This window comes from Corvus hawaiiensis, unplaced genomic scaffold (assembly GCF_020740725.1).
Source record: "Corvus hawaiiensis isolate bCorHaw1 unplaced genomic scaffold, bCorHaw1.pri.cur scaffold_32_ctg1, whole genome shotgun sequence".
Taxonomy (NCBI): domain Eukaryota; kingdom Metazoa; phylum Chordata; class Aves; order Passeriformes; family Corvidae; genus Corvus; species Corvus hawaiiensis.
Window position 1 is genome coordinate 942,649 of NW_025963366.1, and position 22,474 is coordinate 965,122.

Sequence of the window (22,474 nt, forward strand, 5' to 3'; positions counted from 1 at the left end):
CTGCTCATGGACCACTAGGTCTGAGCTCTGGCTGGAGCTGCAGCTGCCATCCCGGCACAGGGTGGGTCTTTCCTCCTTGGAGCACCCTGGCCTGGGTTTGGAGCCCCTCTTTGTGTGGGATCTTTGGGGCTTCACCTTCCCGTTGGATTCCTGTGACGTGGAGCCACTCAAAACGACCTCTTCCACAAGACTCTGTCGGGGGAATTTGCCCTTCCTGGTCTCCATCCTCAGCTCATTGTCTGGGGGAGGAAGAACAAAGAGAGGATGGGATTTGCTTCCATGTCAGAGGGAAGGGGAAGGAGATCCCCCAGTTCATCTTTGGCAGGATAGCGTCGGCAGCAGGGTTGTCCTGCAGCCAGGGGTGATGCTGGGCTGAGAGATGGAGCAGAAGAGAGGGGGAAAGGGGCACTGATTTCTGCCTCACCTGTCTGGCTGTCCTGGGGCATCTTCCTCTTCCTCACAGCTTTCTCCTCCATCCGGCCAAGGTTTGGGAATGGGAACTCCTGCAATGGGGAAAAACAAGGTGTGAGCGCATTGGGTTGGGCGTTCCTCCTGCCCAAGTCCATCTCTAGAAGTCACCGGGCCTCTGGTGTCCATAAAAACCTCCAAAACACCAAGATTCAGTTCAAAAGAAGCCTCCTGCGAGTTCCCCCTCTCTGGTCCCTCCACTTTGAGCTTCTGGGGGCTCCCTCGTGTCCCAGCTGCTGGGGGTCCTGAATGTATTGGGTTTCCCCCATCTGCTTGGTCCCCACCCACCCCAGGCTGCCTGGCGTCCCTGGAATTCCAAGGCTCCCCCCACTTTGGTCTCCAAACTTGGAGATCCTTTGTGTCCCTCTTCTCTGGCATCCCCTCACTTAGGAATGCTGGGGGGCTTTGGGAGTCCTGGGGTCCCTTCTCCCCTTATTCTCTGCTTCAGGGAGCCAGGGCTCCAAGGCATCCCCCCTTTCCCACTTCAGGGTCCTGGCAATCCTTGAGGTCCCCCCTCTCTGAGGTCCCCACTTCAGGGTGCAGGCAATCACAGGGTTCACCCTCTCCACATTCCCTCTCCTCCAGATTGCCGGCGTTCCCCCAGTCCCGTTATTGTTCCTCTCTGCTCTCCTCCCTCTGCAGGTCCCAAGGTGCCCCTGCTCTGGCTCTTCTGGGGGGTCCCACAACCCCCTGGCTCTGGGCTGAAAGCAGCAGTGCCTGACCCAGGAAGGCCAACTCTCACTGCGGGGTAGGGACCTGGCATCCCCCCGCCTACCCTGGGGGCTCTGCTGGCAGCAGCTACCAGGACTACCAGAAAAACCCTTCCTGGGGACACCCCAGCATCCCCCAGAGGATCTTTTTGCCTCAGCTTTGGAGTCCTGCAAGCTCCAAACAGCCCCTCCCAAAAAACACTGTGCTGCTTTTAAGGGAAACTGGCAGGAGAAATGAACCCGCCTCAACCACCTCAAGAGAGATTTCCGGTCGGGCTCACACTTCATTAAGGAGATTACAATAAACACAGCAATCAAGAGAAAACGGGTTTTAAGCCACAAAGACTGAGTACAACCTGGCACCGTGCTGGTCAGAGTGATGGTGGAGATCCTACCACGTGGTGGTCACAGTCTTGTCAAAAGTGCTGGTCCTGTGGAAGTTCTGCTCCTCCTCTGGATCCCTTGAGCAGCAGTGGTTTCCTAGTTCCCCCAAGCCAGGTTTTATATGCTCAGGTTCAGGTGGAAATGCTCAGTACCTCCCCCAGGTCAGGGAGGTTCACAATGGAATGATGTCATTCTCTGAGTCACAGGGTATTTTGGGAGTCCTTGATTGTCTAAGTCCTTGCAGCTGCCCATTCTGCTGGCGGATAATGACCAATTAGCAGAGAAGTCCCCTCAGGCTGGATGTGACTGCTGGTTGTTGTGGGCTTGTTTTTCTTTTCAGGAATTTTGTCCCATCTGAAAGGAAGAGGCAGTGAGGGCAGGGGGTTGCCCAGGAGACAATCAGGGGCAATTAGGAAACAAAAGAAATGGCCACGCCTCCTCACATACCATGGTGATGGCTCAGCCAGAGAAACCAGAGTTTGGAAGTGGTGGCTGGGGAGTGAGCTCTCTGGCTGGGGGGTTGGTTCTCAGCAATGGCAGAGATCCCATGAGAGGTTGGGGGCAAACCGAGACTTTGCTGATGTGTGGGGTCTGGGCTCTGCCCCCTTTGCTCGGCAATCGGAGGCACAGCGGTCACCTGTGGTGCTCGCAGTGGGTGCCTGTCCTTACCAAGATGGGGCTGCACTGTGCCTTGCTCTTGGCATCTGCCGCCTTGTTTTACTGCTTCTCTTGGCTGCCAACACCAACTGCTGCTCAATCAGATCTGCTGCCTTCACCACTTCTGCCAGCTGCCGGTGAGTGACGCTGAGGTCCAGTGCTGCCTGATCGGACCTGCCTGCCTTTGCTGTTTGCTGCCCGCTGCCGGGGTTGGTGCTGAGACACATTGCTGTCCCGTGAGGCTGCAAAAGGAGAGCTGTCCCCTGTGCCCTCTTGCCCCAGCTGCCACTGCCAGCTGGAGAGGCTGCTGCGTGGAGTTACAGAGGAAGCTGCCGCTGCTGCATCGCGTGAGCAAGAATGCTGAGAAGCGTGGAAGAAAGCTGATTACACAGGATCTGAAAACAGGAAAGGCGTCCTGTTTGTCAGGCTGCAAGCCTTCAGAAAAGAATGACAAACTGTCAAGACAACAGATTTATTAGGGGACTGTAACCGGTTTTTGAGCGAGCAGCTAAAACAGTTTCTCACACTCAAAAGTATGAACGCTCTCTAACTTTACAATAAACCCAATTCACTTACACCTACCTTGTGTCTCTCGCATCCTTACATCACAATACCCAACCCGTCATCCTTCATGCTCAAGTACAAGATGGCATCACAGGTACCTGCAGGTAAGTGCAGCCATTCCTTGAGGGTTGATCAAACTTTTAGGTCAAGGGCCTTGAGGAACCCTGCTTTCAGTTCTGAATGGTCAGCCAGGTAGGTCACTTGAGGGATGGTATATGTTTTTGGGCTATCCATTTTTTGATTCCTAGAGTTTGAAGAGGGACTTTACCAATTCACTGTAACCAGAATGTGAGTTTTGTAGATAGGATGCATTTTGCTACACTAATCCAAGGGTCAATCTGCAGGCCCAGATCTTTTTCAGAGTCACCAGGGCCAGTCATGTTCAGGACTGTGCCGGTGATGGTCCAAGCAGTGCAGTTGTTGATGCTAGAAGAGTCCTTTGTTTGCTTGATGGAAAAGCCGTGGCACTCTTCCCCTTGTGTTTTGAGACCGGGGAGATTGCAGAAGGTCTCTAATATCTTGATGTTCTGCTTCATGTTTTCCCAGGAATCGCTCAATAAGACCAGATCGTCTGCAAATGCCATCGCTGTGATGCTGTTCATTCCCTGGTTGTACCCTTTGCCCCTCTCTTCCAGCTTGCAAAAGGCAACATTGGGTTGCCCTGTTTGACTCATACCTGGATCTGGATGTGGTCTCTCTGTGTTTTCTTTGTGGTGATATATGTACGGATGTTCTCATACATATTGCTCACCAAGCTGATGACATGAGGCTCCACTTCCCTTTGCTGCAGACCATGTAGAATGTGCTGGTGGCTGACGGTGTCAAAAGCCTTAGTGATGTCCACAAATACAACCCCCAGCGGTTTGTGATATTTTTTGGCAGATCGAATTACTGTTTGCAGGAGTTTCACATTTTCAGAGCATCCTGCCATTCTGATAAAGCCTCTTTGCCTTGGGTTGAGGGAGCATGCTTTAGTCGACCTTGCTGTTAATATTCTGGAGAACAGTCTTAACAGGATGGAGCCAATCATGATGGGTCTCCAGTTATTAATGTCTTGGAAATGTTCTGGTTTGGTTGACTTTGGTGTTAATACAGTCCTGCATCCCCTCACCATGTCCGAGATTTTACCTGATGTTAACCAAAGGTTGAATATCTCCATGGTCTGGGAAAACTCAGGGTCTGTCTTCTCGAGGTCCTTTAGGGTAATCCCGTCTGGACCAGGAGCTCAGCTTTTGCTCATCTCCTGCACAGTCTTCTCAGTTTCTTTGGCTGTAATTAAGTCCCTGGAAGCGCTATTGTCAGCTTTCCCATTGAATTTGCAAGTTCCCAAGGCTCTTAAACTTTCCAGGTGTTTCCCATCTGTCTTTAAATGCCACACAAATTTCACTGGGTAGAATTTTGCAGGACAGGCATTCAATGTCATGCAGAGTAATCTTGGCTGATTTCCCCCAATCTAGATGGAATAGGTGCTGGAAGTGCACCTCTCCTGATTGCTCTCTTAGTCAGCCACTTCTGGCAAGGTCTTCAGGAGTTTTCTTCCTGGGTCCCTGCTTTGTTCTTATCTTGGGCTGCTGTTCTTATCTCGGGCTGATGTTCTTATCTGGCTTATCATATTGAGGCATCTGAAGCAGCCCTGGGCTGACTCATTGACCAGTGATGTCATCTGCTGGCCATTAAGTACCTGCTTGAATGCCCATGGGAAGGAGTTGAGTTTCCCAGCTGAAAGACTTTGACTGAAAGTTCTCTGATAATGGGCCCGCAGCTGCCCCTCCCTCTGCTGGTTGATGTTCCCAGCTGTTCCTCCTCATTATCTGGCCAATGACTCATCCCAGCTGCTGTTCCCATGCCCACAGCTGGTTCCCTGGGCAGCAATCTCCTCTTATCACTCCTCTGCTTCCCTATCTTGGACAGAATGTGTTTGGCAATGAGTTTACTGATGGTTTTGTTTCCCCAAAACTGAGCCTTCAACCTTATCAGCAGATGCTCTTCCTCCTTAGACCAACACCTTTTGTTGGTCTGTTGGGCGAAACATAGATTTAAAAGAAACATAAAGAGTTTAGTTATAGGCTAGCTGTGTTGCAGTTAGTTAGAAGAGGAAGGAATTTGGGCCCAGCTAGAGTTAATTAAAATGGTTAAGAGAGCTGGACCTGAAACAGTTTTCAAGATGTTAGGAATTGCTTATGGAATAATTGCTGATCTGTCATTTGTATGTTTGCTTAGCTGTGCTTAGAATGAGGAACAGAAACATTGATAAGTTGGTCTGGGGAACAAGGGCAATTACCAGTTTCCTCCCTCTGTGGGAACCTATTCAAAAGTCACGCAAGAGGAAACGTAGAGGTCACTAAAGTAATTAGGATTGTTAAAGTCCAGAAAGGCAAAAAGGTCAAAATGAGGAAGATGAGCTTACTTCATCTGTTTTAGGACCACTCACCCAATTCAAGACCACCGACTCTATTCAGAACATACACTACACACGCTTAATGGCATTTAAGCTCATTTCCATACAAAGTGGAGAACGGGAGGTGTTAATATTATGAATATGCACTTGTATTTTGGATAGTCATAATTTCTGTAAATAAAAAGCTTTCTGTTTGCTTGTATCGGGGCCCTGTGTCTTGGGGAGCTATCCCACGCAGTGCCTGGCGCCGAATAAAACATACACTTGCTAACTCTAAACTGTTGGAGAGTTTTTGTCTGTCTCAGTTGGATATCGCTATTAGATCGATATTCATATTTTTGTAAATCAGGGCTCCTAAGGCAGAGGTCTCCTTCCGGTGGGAAGCAAGGATCTTTGCCTGATTCCCTGAGAAGAGGGCGTGCCCATCCTTTGTGCTGTCCCAGGCTGATTTTTGCTTTGAACTCAAGTCCACATACCTCACAGATCTACTCCCCACTTGGAGCCGTTTTGACTGTTGCCCTGCATTTGGGAAAATGACAAGAAATACCGTGAAAATTACTCTTTTCTCTCTCACACTTACTCCATCGAAAATGTCAAATCCTCCTTTTCCCGTGGGCTCTTTCAGGCGTTCAATCAAGCCCAGCACATGGTCCGCCTGGGTTCCACACCAAGGATATGGTGGATTGCTGTCAGGGAATAGTCAGCGTTGCAATGTCCTCTGGAGTCCGATTCACTCTGTTCCCTGGTGTGGGTGGGGATGTTGCTGGCAGGTTGTTCTCCAGCTCAGGAGGCAATGTTTCCAATGTTCCTTCCCTCTCCTTGCTGCTTTTTCCCCCGTTGGTTAGTACAAAAAAGTCTCGGGAGACAGCTGTCTTCTCCCACACTTGGTTGAGGTTTAAGATGTTCTTACACCTCCCATAGCCTGGGAAAACCCTCCCAAACCATAGGAAAACGAACACACCCCTTAGTGTCAAACACACCTGATGTGTAAAACTCCAGTGTCAGCAGTTCAAATGCATTTTCTGCCAAGTTAGGGAGGCCAGATGGTAAATTTAGAGAGCACAGGTAGGCCCTGTTTTTACACAAGGAATCTAGATTAAAAGTTTTAGATGCCAGGTCCACCCAATCAAAATGGGAAGTTTGGGTGCCGGTCAATGCCTGGTACAGGCGTATCGATGGACACATTTTAGGGATCTGGATAGTTAAAGTGTCCAAAATTTTAGGAGAGGAGGAATAAGATCGGCAGTAGACCCCTCAATAAATTACCAAATCTTGCCAGGCACCAATCCCTGGGCTGGAATTCGGGTAAAAAGCTGCACGGTCCTTACATAAAATTTGTTTAACAGTTTAGCAGGAGATTGTTGACTGGAGATTCCAATGATATCATGCTGGGGCAGAAGTCGGCTTCGTTACACTTCAAAGGGCATACAGTGGTACCATGAGGAGGAGCGACCTTTGCAGCAGTGCCCACTTCGTAACAGGTATCTCCTCAGAAGATGGTAGTTACGCTGGCCGCTTACTCGCGCTTCATTGAATTTCTTCACTTTGACATTCAGAGCACTGGGCAGAAATCACATGGCGTCAACACCCGCCTCGGGCCTTCACGATGCTTTGTTTTAATTAAACAGTCGGATTCCCCTGGTCCGCACCAGTTCTAAGCTGGCTGCTTGGCGCCGGCCGAGGCGGGGCGCCGGCCCGGGGACCCCATCCGGGGACCCTCCCCTGCGCGATTGGACCAGGTGGTGAAAACCATGTCCTGTCCCCCTCCAGTGGCATGAGGAGATGATGATCATCCCTGGAGGAATTGCCTGATCCCCTGTGAGCCCTGGGCCTTTTTCCTCAAATGCTCAATAAACCTCTTCAGCAAATTTACACTCCGTGTCCATGTGACTGCATCCGTGTGTGTTTTCCAAAGGAAATTCCCCCAAATCTCAAAGAAGTTGATCCCCGAGGTGTTGTCCTGGCCCCCTGACCATCTGCAAATCCTGTCACTGTCTCACTGTCACCTCCACACATCTCTGAGCCTGCGGGCACCTCCCAGGTTTGCTCTGAACTCCTCCCTCCTGCTCCCCACCACCAGGTGTTTCCGAGGGTCCTTTCCCAAATAGGGCCACAGGAGGATTTTCTGCCAGGGCAGAAGTGAGACCTGTGGGATTTGGTCAGACAGTTTAAAACATGACCATTTCTAAATGCTGGAAATCCAGAGGCTACAAAAAGGAAGTCTGCCGTTGGAATGGTCCATTATTCTCCCTCTTCCCGCTGCTCAGCTGGCCAAGCCCAACTCCAGAGGAGCAGATCATGGAAAGCAGAGCTGCAGGGAGTGTTGGAGACTCATTCCCAGAGAGAGAGGGAGAAAGAGTGAAATAGGGACAAGAACTCCAATTGTTTTCTTGATCACAACCACCACAAACAGCTCTGTACTCAGTGTGCAACGTGCCAGTGCTGAGGCACGTTCCTGGTTTTTCACCACAAATTGCATCATTTTGGAAACTGTCCCTGGATTACAACAAAACCACAGGCCAAAAATTGACTCCGTTTGCTTCCTACATCAGAAATCATTAAACCTCTACCAAGATGCGTTTCCCTGCAGCAGAAAAGGCCACTTGATTCCTTTTGTGCTGACTTTCTCCTGAGTTCACGACTTCAGATCAACTGAAAGTGTCCCGCTACCACCAAAGGTGGCCGCCAACAACCAGGATCCAACCCCCGAGTCACCATCAAACGCGCTGGATCCGCGCCTTCCGCAGCCCAGCAGCAATTCCTGCCGCTGCCCCCTGCTCTGGGTCAGCCTGACGGGCATCGTTCTGGTGTGTGGAGCTGGCTCCCACAGGACACAGCGAGCAGACCCGCTCTGTGTCCCGCAGCTTGGGCATCTCAGGTGCTGCTCCACAGCTGCGGGGCCTTTCCCACTCTTTTTCCACCAAGGTTCCACCGCTGCTGCACTGAATCACAGAATCCCAGAATTACCCAGGTTGGAAAAGACCTGTGAGATCATCCAGTCCAACCTATGACCCAACACCACCTTGTCACCAGACCATGGCAGCGAGTGCCACATCCAGTCTTTCCTTAAATACCTCCAGGGATGGCGACTCCACCACCTCCCTGGGAAGCCCATTCCAATGCCCAATCACCCTTGCTGTGAAGAAACTCTTTCTAATCTCCAGCCTAAACCTCCTCTGCTGCAGCTCAAGGCTGTGTCCTCTTGTCCTGTCTCTGGTCCCTGGGAGAAGAGACCGAGCCCCACCTGGCTGCCCCCTCCTGTCAGGGAGTTGTAGAGAGTGAGAAGGTCCCCCCTGAGCCTCCTCTTCTCCAGGATAAACAACCCCAGCTCCCTCAGCTGCTGCTCACGGGACTTGCATTCCACCACTGTTCCACTGTTGCTCCATGGCTGCTGCTGCTGTTCCAGCGCAGCTGCAAAACCTCCCCTGGTGCTGCTCCCACTCCAGTGCTGCTCATCTGTGACACTGCGGGGCCTCCTGGAACCGTGGGGACATTGTGACACCGCGGGGACACGTGGAAGCAAAGGAACCCTGTGCCACTCCAGGATCTTGTGGAATCCACAGGCCCTGGGGCACTGTGGGGCCTCATGGAACCAGGGATCCATTGTGATCCCTGAGGGCCTCGTGGTTCCCAGGGATCCTTGTGACACTGTGGGGCCTCATGGAACCAAAGAGACCCTGGGACAATGTGAGACCTGATGGCAGAAAGGGGGGAACCTGTGACAATGTGGGGCCTCATGGAGCCAAGGCAACCCTGACATAATGTGGGACCTCGCAGCAGAAAGGGGACTCTGTAACAATGTGGGGCCTCGTGGAACCAAGGACCATTGTGACACCACAAGGGCTCATGGCACCAGAGGGATCCTGTGACACCGTGCGACCTCGTGGCCCAAAGGAGAACCTGTGACACTGTGGGGCCTCAGGGAATCAAGGGGTCTCAGAGACACAGTGGGGGCTCCTGGTTCTCAGTCTCTTCTGACACTTGTCTCCATCTACACAGAAGCCAAACAGGGCAGCCTGAGCCTCTGCATCCAGAATATTCCCGTCTCCATGGCAGGATGCTCCTGCTCCCAGTGGTGCTGTGTGTTCCCTCTGCTCCCTGGGGGAATTGCATCCTACAAGACACAGCGACCACTCCGGTACCCGACACCACAGGGCAGGGCCTCCTTCTGGGTGGCAGCAGAGACATCTTTCACTCCATCAGAATGCTCAGAGCCCCGTCCAATGTGGTCTGGAATGTTTCCAGGCACGGGGCATCCACCAGCTCGCTGGCAAATCTGTGCCAGTGTTTCACCACTCTCAGCATCAAGAATTTTCCCTTTTCTCTGCTCTGAACCCACTCTCTTTCAGTTGAAAACAATCTCCCCTTGTCCCCTTGGCACAGGCCCTACGGAAACATTTCTCCACATGTTTCCGAGGAGGTGTTTTGAAGTCTGAAAGGTCACACTGGGGTGTCCCCACGGCCTTTTCTGCTCCAGGCTGAACAGGTCCAACTATCCCAGCCTGTCTCTGTCACAGAGCTGCTCCAGCCCTCCGAGCATCTTGGTGGTCTCCTCTGGAAGTGCTCCACGAGCTCCGAGTCTTTCCTGTGCTGAGGACCCTCTTGTCAATTGTTTTTACAGAAGACGCAGTCGCTAGGAGAGGGGAAACTCATCCTTCCTGAAATGCTGGCACAAGAGCAGGGACAGTTTCTGCAGGGCTGAGACACAGCCCCGAGGGAGGCAGGGACATTCCCATGGCGTCCTTGCAGCTGGGGGCCAATCTGCCGGCACTGGGAACCCTCTGTGTGTGTCCAGCTCATTCTCCCACGGCTGTTGGCACGTGGTCAGCAGCTGTCCAATGCCATCCCCCTGATTGGCACTGATCTCCACAGCAGCCTGGAGCCCTCCTGGGCCAATGTTCCCTAATTAGGACCCTGCGGACACTTCCTCAATTCTTGTCCAAACCAACGTCAGCACACCAAAGACGTCACAGCACTTGTCCATGAGGTCAAGAATCTCCCATGGGGACGCTCTGCTCTCTCCTCCATGGGGCACAAAGCAGCAACACTCCCAAGGAAAATCGTTTCCCATGGGCCCTGCGGCTCCTTGGGAAGTTCCAGAGCAAAGAGTCAAGGCAGGCGCCTGAAATGCTTTCCCAGCTGGCCCACAACACATCTCGGATGGATCCACAGTGTCCCTGGGAAAGACAGAAGCAGAACCCTTCACTAATGCCAGGACGTCCAACAGGAATCACAGCCATGAACAGCTCTCAGGAACCACTTCTCAGTGGATTTTAACCGCTTGGAAGCCCAAAATGTCTGAATGTCTTCCTGGAGCCTTGGGCCCTGGGCAAACAGGGCTTATCAGAGATGCTGGCAAAGGACCATCATCCCTCCTCCTCCCAGGACACCTCTCTTTGCCCAATTAGCTCCGAGTGACTGCCTGGGGACAAGCCCCTCTTTCTCCATGTCCCTTTGGATGGGCACATCCGACTCAGGTCCAGCGCTGGCCTGGGCCCAGGGCCAGGGAACTGCAGAGACTCTCTGTGTGGACAAGGGCCTTTGGGGACCTGCAGCAAATTGCATCCAGGCACAGTGCTGGAGTTTGAGCCTTACTGGGGATGGGGTCCCTGGCACCCTGCATGTGGAGCAGCTGTGCAGAGCTGGAGCCAGGTGCTCTGTGTGGGTACGGTGGCTGTAGGTGGGACAGGGGGAGGGTCAGGGCAGGACATTTTCCCCTCTGAACTCTGCTCTGGGGCTGGAGGTGGAACTGTTTTGGGGCCTGCGAGGAAAGGGAATGGAGTGGTTTGGCTGTGGGAAGAAGCACACCTGAGCCATTTCCCAAGCCTCAGCCTTGTCTTGGGGTGATCAACATTGCCCAGTGCTCCCCAGTGTCTCCAGTGACTGCAGATCCCAATCTAGCTGCCTACCCTTGACTCAAAGTCCTCCCACATTCCTGTTTTCCCTGATTCCGGGGTCCTGGAAGAGGGGTCAGTGCCCAGCCCTGTTTTCTCAAAGTGCCTGAGTGGGAATAGGGGCAATTGTGCTGGGACCCAAGGGAGTTTGGGATGGGCTTAGCTCTGGGCTGTCCCACAGGGAAAGCTCTGGAAGGGAAGGGGCAGCAGGAGATGGGGGATCTGGCTGTGGGGACTGCTGGAGGATGGATTGTGTGGGAGTGGGGGTTGTCCCCACTGGGGATCCATCTGCTTTCAGGTCTGCCATGCACAGACCACCCTGCATCAGGCAGTCCCAGGAAGCACAAGATGTCTGTCGGGCCCTGGGTAAACAGGGCTTAACAGAGATGCTGGCAAGGGTCCAACATCCCTCCCCCTCACAGGACACCTCTGTTTGCCCAAATAGCTCCAAGTGGCTACCTGGGGACAAGTCCCACATGCCCATGTTCCTCGGGATGCGCACATCCTGCTCAGGGCCAGCACTGGCCTGGGCCCAGGGCCACGGAATTGACCGAGGTGCTCTGGGAGGGCCCAGTGGCTGCAGGTGGGACAGGATTAGGGTCAGGCCGGGGCATATTCCCCTCTGGACACTGCTCTATTGCTGGAAATCGAACCGGTTTGGGATCTGCAGGGAAAGGGATATAGGGTTGTCTGGAAGTAGGAATTGTCACACCTGAGCTGTTCCCCAAGGCTCAGCCTTGTCTGCAGCTGATCACCACCCCTCGGTGCTCCCCAGTGTCTCCAGCGACTGGAGATCCCAATCACTCACCTGATCACATGTCCCTTGTTTCTCTTGTTCTCCCACAGGTTGGGGCTGGTGCTGGGCTCAGCTCTGGGCTGTCCCACAGGGAAAGCTCTGGGAGGGAAGGGGCAGCTGAATGGGGGATCTGGCTGTGGGGGCTGCAGGAGGATGGATTGTGGTGGAGTGGGCGCTGTTCTCACATTGGGATCCCGCTGCCTTTGGCTCCCTGCCCTGCAGGCTGAGAGTTGCCCCTGGCAGCTGGCAGATCCCCTGTCCTGGCAAAGACAGGGGTGCAGGACGGCTCTGCAGGACAGCTCTGGGCACCCCTGGCTGCACCTCCACCTTCACACCCTGCAGCCATCCCTGGGAGAGGAGGCATTTGGGCTTTTCACAGGGAGAGGGCTGCATTGGAGGGGATCCTATGGATGTCACCCCAAGACAGGAGACCTCTCAACTCTCCTGACACAACATTTCTGGGTTTCATTTTCTGTCATCCCCTGATCTTATCTCTGCTTCCTGGAGATTTTCCTCCTGGACTTGTTTGCCTGGGCCTGATCTGTCCCTGCCACCACTCACAGACCCCAAATCTCTGTGCACTCTCCTTGACCCTGCAGGAACCTGCCTCATTGCAGGGCACTGGCTGGGGGCAGTTTCTGTTTGTGGGTTGGAAAAACAACAGGCCAAACTAAGACTGATCACTAAAAGTAAGACTTCAGATGTCTCAGGGACTTGTCAAAATTCATAATACCTTTTATTGATATCCCCTCCCTGCCATTCTCCACTAGTAGGAAACTGAAAACAAAGTCTCAGGAAATGTCCTCATTTTTATCAAAATCCTTGGCTTGGAAATATTCTGGGACAGATCACAAACCCTCAGCATTGTCAGAGCTTCATGAGCATTTCACTCCCCCTGCACTCGAGATGTTCTGAGCTGTACTCACAGAATCTGTAGACACTGGGATGTTCCAGCTTCAGGAGATCCCTCCAGGAGCTGCAGCTGCCTTGTCCTGCAGCCAGAGGCTTCCTGAGTCAAGAGCTGGCAATGATTCTGCTCCAGCAACTTCTCAGCACCATCGCAGCCTTGGCTGAGTTTAGGCCCTGTGTGCCTCTGTGCTGTGCCCGGGCTGGCTGCAGGCAGTGGCCCAGCCCTGCTGGGCTGGGCCCAGGAGCTGCTCCTGGCCACAGCTGTCTCTCTGCAGCGCTGCCGCTTGCCAGGAGCCGCCTCTGTGCCAGGAGCCCGGCCCAGCTCAGCAGCACAGACACAGCACAAGGACTCTGATGACCCTCTTGGGGCTTGGTGCTGAGGCCCTGAACATCAGTCCTTGAGAGGGAGCTGAAGCAATCTCTCAAGAATTCAAAGTCAATATCAATCTCCAGAGTTTCCTGAAGTTTTAATGGGTCCCACTGAGGAACACTGGTTAAGGCTGCTTTGGAGTGAATCTTCTTGGAAGAACTCCCCTTGCTCTTCCTTTGATCTTTCTTATCAGCTGCTCCCCACTGGCAATCTCCTAGATATCCATGCTGGAAGGCACCCTTGACTCCACACTGCTTGAGCTACACTTGAAGCTCTGAGTGGTCGAGGTTGAAAAAGACCCTGAAGATCACACAGTCCAACCGCAAACTTAACACTGCCTACTCCACTGATCAGCCAGCTCCCCAAATGCCACATGCACGTGACTTTTAAACCTTGCTGAGGGTGCTGACGCCGCCATTTCTGCTAGGCAGCCTGTTCCCAAGCTTGAGGTGCTCTTTATTGAGGGAATCGTTCCTGGAGATCCAATCTAAAGCTCCCGTGGCACAACTTGAGCTCATTTCCTCTGGTCCAAATATGCTTTGTTCCCCGGGCTAATAGAAGGGAGGTTGCAGCTGGCTACAAGCTCCCTTCAGGGACCATCTGCACCGTGTCAGGAGCTTGCGCTGTGAAACCAGCTCCTCCCAGAAGAGAGAAAGGTGATGCTTTTGCTCTGTCGTTCCCATGATCCAGTGGCAGCAAATGGCTTGTCGGTGGGCAGAAGAGTTTTGGGCTGCCAGGAAGCGTTTCCATGTTGACGCAGTCCTCGCCTTAATTGTGTCTGCCCTCGTGGGGGAGACTTTTTTAGAGCCTTTGCCAGGAGTCAGAGACAAACAGGACCTTTGGCTTTCTCAGTCTTCAGATAGTTGTTTATTAAGTCTTATCAGGAAAGTACAAGCCACTGACGTGACCCAGACGTAGCATGAAGCAGAGAATGCAGCAAAAGCCGAATTATCAAGATTTCGCAGCCTGTTTAAAGGTAAATTACCCAATGAAAACTTAAAATGCAAGGTCTTTTCACTTCTCTACCACTGTCTAATAAATCATCAGGAACTGAGGAATTCCCTATCAAATCATCCCAGACCACTTCTGCCGCAGAATATGGAGTAGATGGAGGAGAAGAAGAATGTCTGGAGAACAATAACAATCCTCCATTTGGATGTTTTCTGCTTTTATCTACTTCCTATACTAATAAACGCAAAACCTCTAAATTTTTCACCCTATGACAATCTTACATAGTATTCTGTCACCTAATTCACACCATTGTAGATTCTAATTCTTCCCAGAGGCTAGGCAATTTTCTCCATGGCCGAAGGTCAAAGACAATGTTGTCCAGGGGGGTAGAATCCTTCAAAAGAGGCAGAGAAGTATTCTCTGTATTCTGGCTTCCCACACCATGTGGGGAGAAGCTTTCTGCCAAATCCATCAACCAAGGCAATCCGTGCCCTTCCAAGCAGAGGGAAAAATGGGAATTTTCCTTGAAGAAAATGTCAGGGTTTGGAGTGCAATCAGTGCTGGAACGTGCCAGGATGTCTGTGTGGACTTTGCTAAGCTGCAAGGCCAGGCTGTGAAGACGGGATCCCTGCAGCCAAGAAATGCCCTCTTGCTCTGGGGCCTTCCATGGCACCAGCAGCACAAGGGAGAGCCAGCCCTTCCTTGGCCTTTGCCTTCAGCAAGGCCCCACTTTGGGCAAAGCCTGAATTCCCTAAGGAAGCAGCTCCCATTTCCACTGCCCGCCCTGAAGGATGCCAGACGACACACAAGCTCAGCAAGGTGCTAATGCAATACAGCTTGGGCTGCAGCTTTCTGCCCTTGTATCTCTGGAGCCTTGCAGGGGAAGGCTGCGTGCCTTGGTGCGACTTTCAGCAGCTCTCCTTGCTGACAGCAACTGGGCAGCCCAAGGCTCTTTGCTCTCTGCCCAGGCAAGAGCAGAAAGAAGCCTTCCTCTGCCTTTGTAGACCCCCGAGACGAGCAAGGACAATGAGTGTGCAGAGAAAAGGCCAGCAGCACTGCACAGCAGCTTCTCTCCTAAATGGCAGCAAACTCAAAGACTCATGCTATGCTTTGGGGTTTGGCTTGTGTTTTGTTTGGAGCTTTTGCCCCCCCAGGAAAACCTGTGGCATTTGCCAAGTTGCCCACGTGCATTTGAGTGGTGCGCTCTGGCTGCTGCCTAGATCGCTCTCCAAATGATGCCTTTGGCCCTCTCTTTCCTCTGTTACCGTGGCTCATTTCAAGGGCTTGATGGGTAACACCCTTTCTCTTTTCTCACCTTGTGCTCAAGAGCTGGGAGAGTCGCCGACCCCCCTGGCCCGCCCCAGCTTGAGCCTAAAAGGCTTCTGCAGCAGGGGAACGGGGCGTGGCGCCAATGGCTCAGCTGCCAGCACCGCTGCTAGCCAATGTGGAAGGCTCATCTGTACGGCTGCAGTCAGCTCACAGCTGCCAGCATCTGGGCTGTGTCCTGCCCCACCTTTGTCCTGCCATCAAAGCGGAGGACACAAACCTGAGACACTGACAAGCCTGCCTTGTCCGCCATGTCCCCAGGTGCCACATCCACACATTCCTTAAGTGCCTGCAGGCATGGCAATCGCCCCAATTCCATGGGCAGCCTGTGCCAGTGCTTGACAACCCTTTCAGAGGAGACCCTTTGCCCTAATACCCAATCTAAAGCACTCCTGGCACAACTTGAGGCCATTTCCTCTTGTCCTGTCCCTTGTTCCCTGCGAGCAGAGCCTGACCTGCATTAGCTCCACCCTCCTGTCTGGGAGTTGCAGGAAGTGAGAAGGTTCCTCTCTGATCCTGCTCTTCTCCAGTGTCATCCCCTGCAGCTCCCGCAGCCCCTGCTCATCAGACTTCTTCTCCAGCCTCTTGGCCAGCTCCCTTCCCTTCCCTTCCCTTCCCTTCCCTTCCCTTCCCTTCCCTTCCCTTCCCTTCCCTTCCCTTCCCTTCCCTTCCCTTCCCTTCCCTTCCCTTCCCTTCCCTTCCCTTCCCTTCCCTTCCCTTCCCTTCCCTTCCCTTCTCTGCACACACTCCAGCCTCTCAAGATCTTGCTTGATTGGAGGGGCCCAAAACTCATCCCAAGACTCCAGGAAACTTAGAGCTGCTCCACTGAACTCTCCAAAGAGAGCAAGGGCGAGTGATGCTGACATTTCTCCCGGCTACTCAGGGAATATCTTGCCTGCCTCTTCACGCTGCCTGTCTGCTTTATACCAGAGCCCCTCCACGAAATCTGCCTTGTTGGCCTTCGCCCATGAATACTCAACCCCATCAGCACCAGCATGAAGCTCGAGACAGTTGGAACCCTCCCTTACACAGACACCGACCCCAGCAGCTCTCCTTCCTTGCCTGTCCCTTCTGAAGGCTTTTCTAGCCATCGGCTACAGCGCTCCAGTGTGGGACTCATCCCACCATGGCTCTGGCATGGCAACCATGTCCCGCTTTTCCCAACCTGCAACCATTCCCAGCTGCTGCACTTTGTTGTCCGTGCTGCATGAAGTGGCGAGGAAGCACTTCAGTTGAGCGCTTGATCTCGCTACCTTTTTGGAGTGGGATGAAAGGAATAAGAGAAACTTGTCTTGACACACAGACTGCGTGAATCTGCTTGTCGATAGGGCCAGGGACTCACAGATAGGGAAGGCACAAAAGAAGTTCTCCCTTCTAGAAAATGTTACTGATTGGCACGCACTGTTGCTCAGCCAAGGCCGTGTGAAATTCCTGAACTTAGAGAAGAAGAACAAAGGCTTAAGAGAGTTAAGAATAGTGTTTGGTTCTATATGTGTATCTAAAGAAACCAGAGGGTGCATATTAGAGGGAGCCATAGAGACATCGCTTTGGGAAGTCTGTACCTTCCGAGTACCTCAGGCAATGGGGGAAGGAAGAGGGTGATGCACCTGGAAATTAGGATCAAAAAGGAGGCTGTGCCCCACATCAATTGGAGACACGCCATGAGAAATGTCCCGTGGCCTCTGCCTTTATTCCAGTAAGATGACAGGACTCCTGTGTGTCTTTTCCAGACTAAACCTTGGGTGTTGTGAATTTTTTTCTGCACAGGGAGAGGCCCTAATCCTTTGGGGACCATTCTCAAGCTCTTCTCTGCTTTCTGACCCATCAAGAAGCCCTGTGTTCTTGCTGCTGCACGCATCTCCCACGGCTCTCTGCCGGCCGCCCACCGGAGCTGCCAGCTCCGGCTGGCAGGGCCTCAGCTCCCTGTGCCCTGTGCCCTTTGGCCCCACCGGCCACGCCAGGCCCTGCCTGCTGCCCTGATGGTGGCACTCGTGGCCCCAGTGTGTCGCGATAGAGGGGAAACCCAGACGCTCAATATGAGTGATCAGCAGGAATCCCATTTATTGATTGTACCAGAACTCCTTATATACTAACAATAATAGGCTTTATGCATATTCGTAAAGGCGCATTCTAAGTGGTTCACGCCGACTAAGCTGATCCTAAACCCCTCCTTAGTCCCCCTTTTGTGGTCAGCAGTTCTGCTTTTTTCCCTGGCCTTCTAACCACAGATGTCTATTGTTATACTGCCAAAACCTAACCTTGCTGGCTCTGCAAATAAACCCATAGTTCAGCAGTAAGACTCAATGGTGGTTCAGTTATTGAGCAAGATACATGTAATATTCTGTAACTTCAGTTGTTACACAGGATGTGTGGTGCATTGTCTTATGAGACCTTGCTCAGCTAGCTGCAAGGGTCTATGTGCCCGTTCTCACGTAGCCAGCTTCTCAGATCAGTAAGCTGCAAAGAATCTGCATATCCTGAATCTATATGTCCCTTTTCACGTAACCAATCCCTTACACCAGTGCTCTCCAAGGGCTTCTCGGGGGGCACCTTCCTGCGGCCTTTCAGTCCCTGCACGAGGCCCAGCTGAGACCTGCAGAGGGGCTGTTCCCAAGGGCCTGGAGGCACAGCCCCAGGGGCAGTGGCTTGCCACTGACAGAGGGTGGGCTTAGGCTGGAGATGTGCAAGAAATTCTGGCCTCGGAGGCTGGCGAGGCCTTGGCCCATGCTGCCCACAGAAGCTGTGGCTGCCCCATGGCTGGCAGTGTTCCAGGCCAGCTTGGACAGGGCTTAGAGCAACCTGGCCTAGTGGGAGGTGTCCCTGCCCTTGGCAGCAGGCTTGCAACAAGACGATTTTCAAGGAGCCTTCCAAGCCAAGGCCTTCTGTGATTCTGTGATCACAGATCACTTGGGGCAGCTGGCCTTCATTTCTGCTTAGAACCACTTCAGCACGGTAAATTGGGCTGAGTTCAAGGACACTGTTCACGAGCCCAGCTTGCCAGCGCCTGAGATTTACCAATGCTCTGGGTCTGGCTGAGATCAATCAAGTCTTGCACGCTCCAGATTCTGGAATATTGTCGTTTCTTGAAGCAAGGACAAAGCAGCTTCTGGCCTTCCACTCCTAAATGCACTAACTGTAGAGCATGAGTAGATGTCCCAGCAGATAGCGACACTATACAAGGCTTGACTTGTGCATAAAAATAATATCATCTAGGTAATCTATCATAGAGATGTAATAAATAGATCTATTTTCTTAAAATCTTTCCAGACATAAATGCACTAAGAGCATTAATATATGTCACAACAGATAGTGACACTAAATATGTGTTCTATTGTTATTATTTAAAACTGATGACCTACTCAACCCTTTCTAATTATTTTTTAGCATATTTTGTCTAGATTATCATTTTATCATTTTCATTCTATTTTATCATAGAATAATGATGTATTTGATCTCTTTTCTATTACTTAGATTAGTATATTGCTTTGTTTTATTATACTTTACTATTATATATGATCATTAATAAACTTTAGAGTATACACTACATATAGACAATATACATCTATGAAATAAAAATCTAGATTCTTATATAGACACAGTTTCAGGCCAGCTCCGACACAGTCGGACCCAAAGGTGTCCCTTCTGGGGACAAGGAGTGTGGAGCTTTTAAAGGGGTACCCTTCCTTCTCGGACCAGGCTAAAAGAGCAGAGGAGGCTGCTGTTTTGCTCTTTATTTCATAGTCTCATAGCTTTCTTGAAGGCCGAGTTCAAAGGGGGTTACATGATAAAGCCAAGCAGCAGCAGCAACAGCAGGCAAAACCCACTTCTTCTCTATATGCTCCGTATATATTTTTTCTTGCAGAAGTGTGGATTATATTTGTTAATTGACCGATAAGATTAACACATGATTCTGGTTTTTCTTTTCTTAACCTATTCTTGTCTAATTCTTACAATCATAAGTCTTACACAAGTGTTACATAGGTATTACACAGATTTGCGTATACAGTTTCTATCAGTTCTTATTGTTTATGTGAACACTCCATCTAAAAAATGTGAACAGTATAATTCTATCTATATTTTGTCGAAAGGAAAGAATTCTGTGAAAAGGTAACCCTGCTGCAGTAAGAACTGTGTTTAAGGTCTCGGCTACAGCTTTTTAATTCTTAAGGCACTTAGCATATATTTCTACTAAAAGTTAAAAAATCTATCTTTCTATTTCACTTTGCTGTGGCTTCTTGCATCACAGCTTGTCCAGAGGTTTTAATTCAACCCTTGTGCTTTGGCTTCCCTCTGGGCCTGAGTCCAGGGGAGCTCTCACTCCAACAAAGGAGAAACACCGTCCATTGGCTGATGGCAGGCAAGCGGCGCTGATTGTTCCTCTTGGTCTTTTGTTCCCTGTTTCTGTTTCCTTTTTCTGTCCCACATTCCCGTTTCTTTCCTCCTCTTAGTTTTGGCCCTTGCCAAAGGCCGGGAACAATTGCATGTTACAGCTGGGCTTTGGTGGCTTTGGCCGTGCACGTAAGGCAGGCGCTCTGTTTGTGCGTGTCCTCAGGAGTGGCAAAGGTCATATGCAAGTAGGGCTTAGTGCAGATCTGGGTGACTTGTTTTGGAGATGGAAATGATATGAGGAGGTAGAATCAACCCTGCTGTGGCCCTGCACCTGCTGAGGCGGCAGGAGAGGCTGTGGGACCTGGGCCAGAGTCTTTGCACGCATCCTCTTCTCCTTGAAGGACCAGATTTGTACGACAGCTTGTTCTGCGCAGTGAAGGGCAGTGAGGCCGATGGCGCTAGAGAGGTGCAGGTGCTCTTCTGGGCCTCAGGGAAACAACATGGGGCCGAGAGGCCTCTGCTTCACTGCAGATGTCATTCTGTGCTTAGGCCTTGCTGCAGCCAGGGGCAAGAGAGCTGAGAGGCCCAGGTGATGTTTTTCTCAAGCAGCCCCTTCAATTCTTTGCTGACTTCAAGTAGCTCTGCAGCACATCTGGCATTCAGCGCAGTGAGCGAGCACTGCAGCACATTGCCCAGAGGTTGTGGAGTCTCCCTGAGCGCAGATAGTCAAGAACCATCTGAAGGCAACCCTTTGCAAGGCGCAGCGGGAAGACCCTGCTGGAGCAGCCCTGGCCAAGATGATCCCACCGGTGCTCCTTCCAAACGTTAACTAATCTGGGATTCGCAGATCCGCATCTTTGCACAAGGTGAAGCTCTCAGAGGGAAAGTGGAGTCTAAGAAAGAGGTGGGGGCAGCCACAGGCCTGGTGCTAATGGGAGTCTCTCTCACAAGGCCCCTGGCCACAGCCTCTTCAGCTCCATCAGCTTTGACTCCCCGAATGTACTTTTGCTCTAGAGGAAAGGTGTGGCAGCAATTCCCACTGCCTCTTGAGCAGTGCCCTCTCCACATTCTGCACGCTCAGGTCTGTGTCAGCTGCAGCCCAGGGAGCAGATTCTGCCCACAGAGCCCAGAGAACACAAAAGGGAATCAGAGTATTTCCTCTTGCGTGGTCCCCGATCTGTGTAGCCAACCTGGTCATCAGTGCATGCAGTGCTGAGGAGACTGTTGAGATGACACCGCTGCTGCTGGTGGCAGAGGTCTGCTGCACAGCGTTTTCCCTTCCCTCTCTGTGTCCCACATTGTTCCCGCTTTTCCCCTGTACAATGAGGGGCTTCTCTGCGGCCAGCTGCCGGCCCCACAAGCACAGCTCTAAGGTGGAGAAGCTCTTTCAGTGCTCATCGTTCAGGGTTCGTGTGAACCGCTTTCGCAGATCCACGTACTCACTCATCGCCTGGGAGTGGGCAACGGGATCCATCACCAGGTGGTGGAAGAGATTGCACGTCTCGGCCATTTGCACCTCTGGGGGAACCCTGATCTCCCCAGGAAGGCTCCGGTTGCCCACGATGAAGTGGTTGAGGCATCTCACTTGCACGCAGAAGCGCAGGCCCTCGCTGATATCCACCAGTCGCCTGACAAAATCTCTCCTGTGCCACCGTGACACGGGGATGATGGACAGGAGGTGCATGACAATGGTCTTGATGGTGTAGGTGGAAAAGCCTGAGCCCAGCTGCAGACAGCTGAAGAACTGCAGGCATTTGAGGTGCAAGCTGTCGGGGGGGCCCGCCTGGCGATGCACTTGAAGAACTTCATCTCTGCCACGGCGTAGCTCTCCGGCCATGTTGTGCTTGGCGTGCAGGCCTCCCTAGGCTGGCTGCTCACAAAGATGTCTGAGTCGCCTTGCCGCACCCCAAACAGCACCTCAATGCGGAAGCTTGCTGCGCCGTTGCTCACCTGGAATTGGCAGGAGCGTCTGGAGGGCAGCAGCACTAAATGCCAATTGTGGGACTGAGGCAAAGCCGGCCAGATTGCTCTCACCAGTTGGTAGAACCAGCGGGCAGTTTTCTGCACGTCGAGGTAGGAGCCAGTGCACAGGATGTGTAGGAGGCTGGCATCCTGATTGCTCCTCAGCTCCTCCTGGGGCTGGTGCAGGAAGCACAGCATGTTCTCACCCTGCTGCTCCCTGCTGCAGGTGCACTCCAGCTGCACGCGGACGCGGAAGTTCCTCCCGCGCCTCTGCCCTGCAGTGTCCAGCTCCAGCTGGAAGGAGTGGCCTCGGGGAGGATTCATGGGTACCAGCACACGGTACACAACATCCTGCTCACGGGGACTCCAACCTTCGAAGGCACTGCCCACCCCGATGGCTCGTTGCAGCACCGGGTAGAAACTGTTGCACAAGACGTGGCCAAAGTAAATGGCAAAATTGTCCATCAGGTCAGTTGTCCACTCACAGCCTTCCTGCAGGTCCTGTACAGGCCACTGGATGCGCTCCATTGCAATCCTTCCTATGTTATCTTCGCCCTCGTGCTCTTCTTCTTGGACTCCATTGGCAGCATCATTGTTGTTTTCTGCATTTGCAGCCTCACGGGCAACTTCATTTCCAACATTGTCTTCTTCATTTGCAGCAACATTGCCAACTTCCTGTACATTGCCATCATCATTGTTGACTTCCTCCCGGTTGGCATCATTGGCTTCTTCTTCTTCTTCATTTCCAACATCTTC

At 52.1% G+C, this 22,474-nt stretch overlaps 1 pseudogene; it reads right to left on the minus strand.

Moving 5' to 3' along the window:
• Window positions 1–2,227: 2,227 nt before the first annotated feature.
• Window positions 2,228–22,246, minus strand: LOC125320970 (annotated as a pseudogene).
• Between the last annotated feature and the right edge of the window lie 228 nt (window positions 22,247–22,474).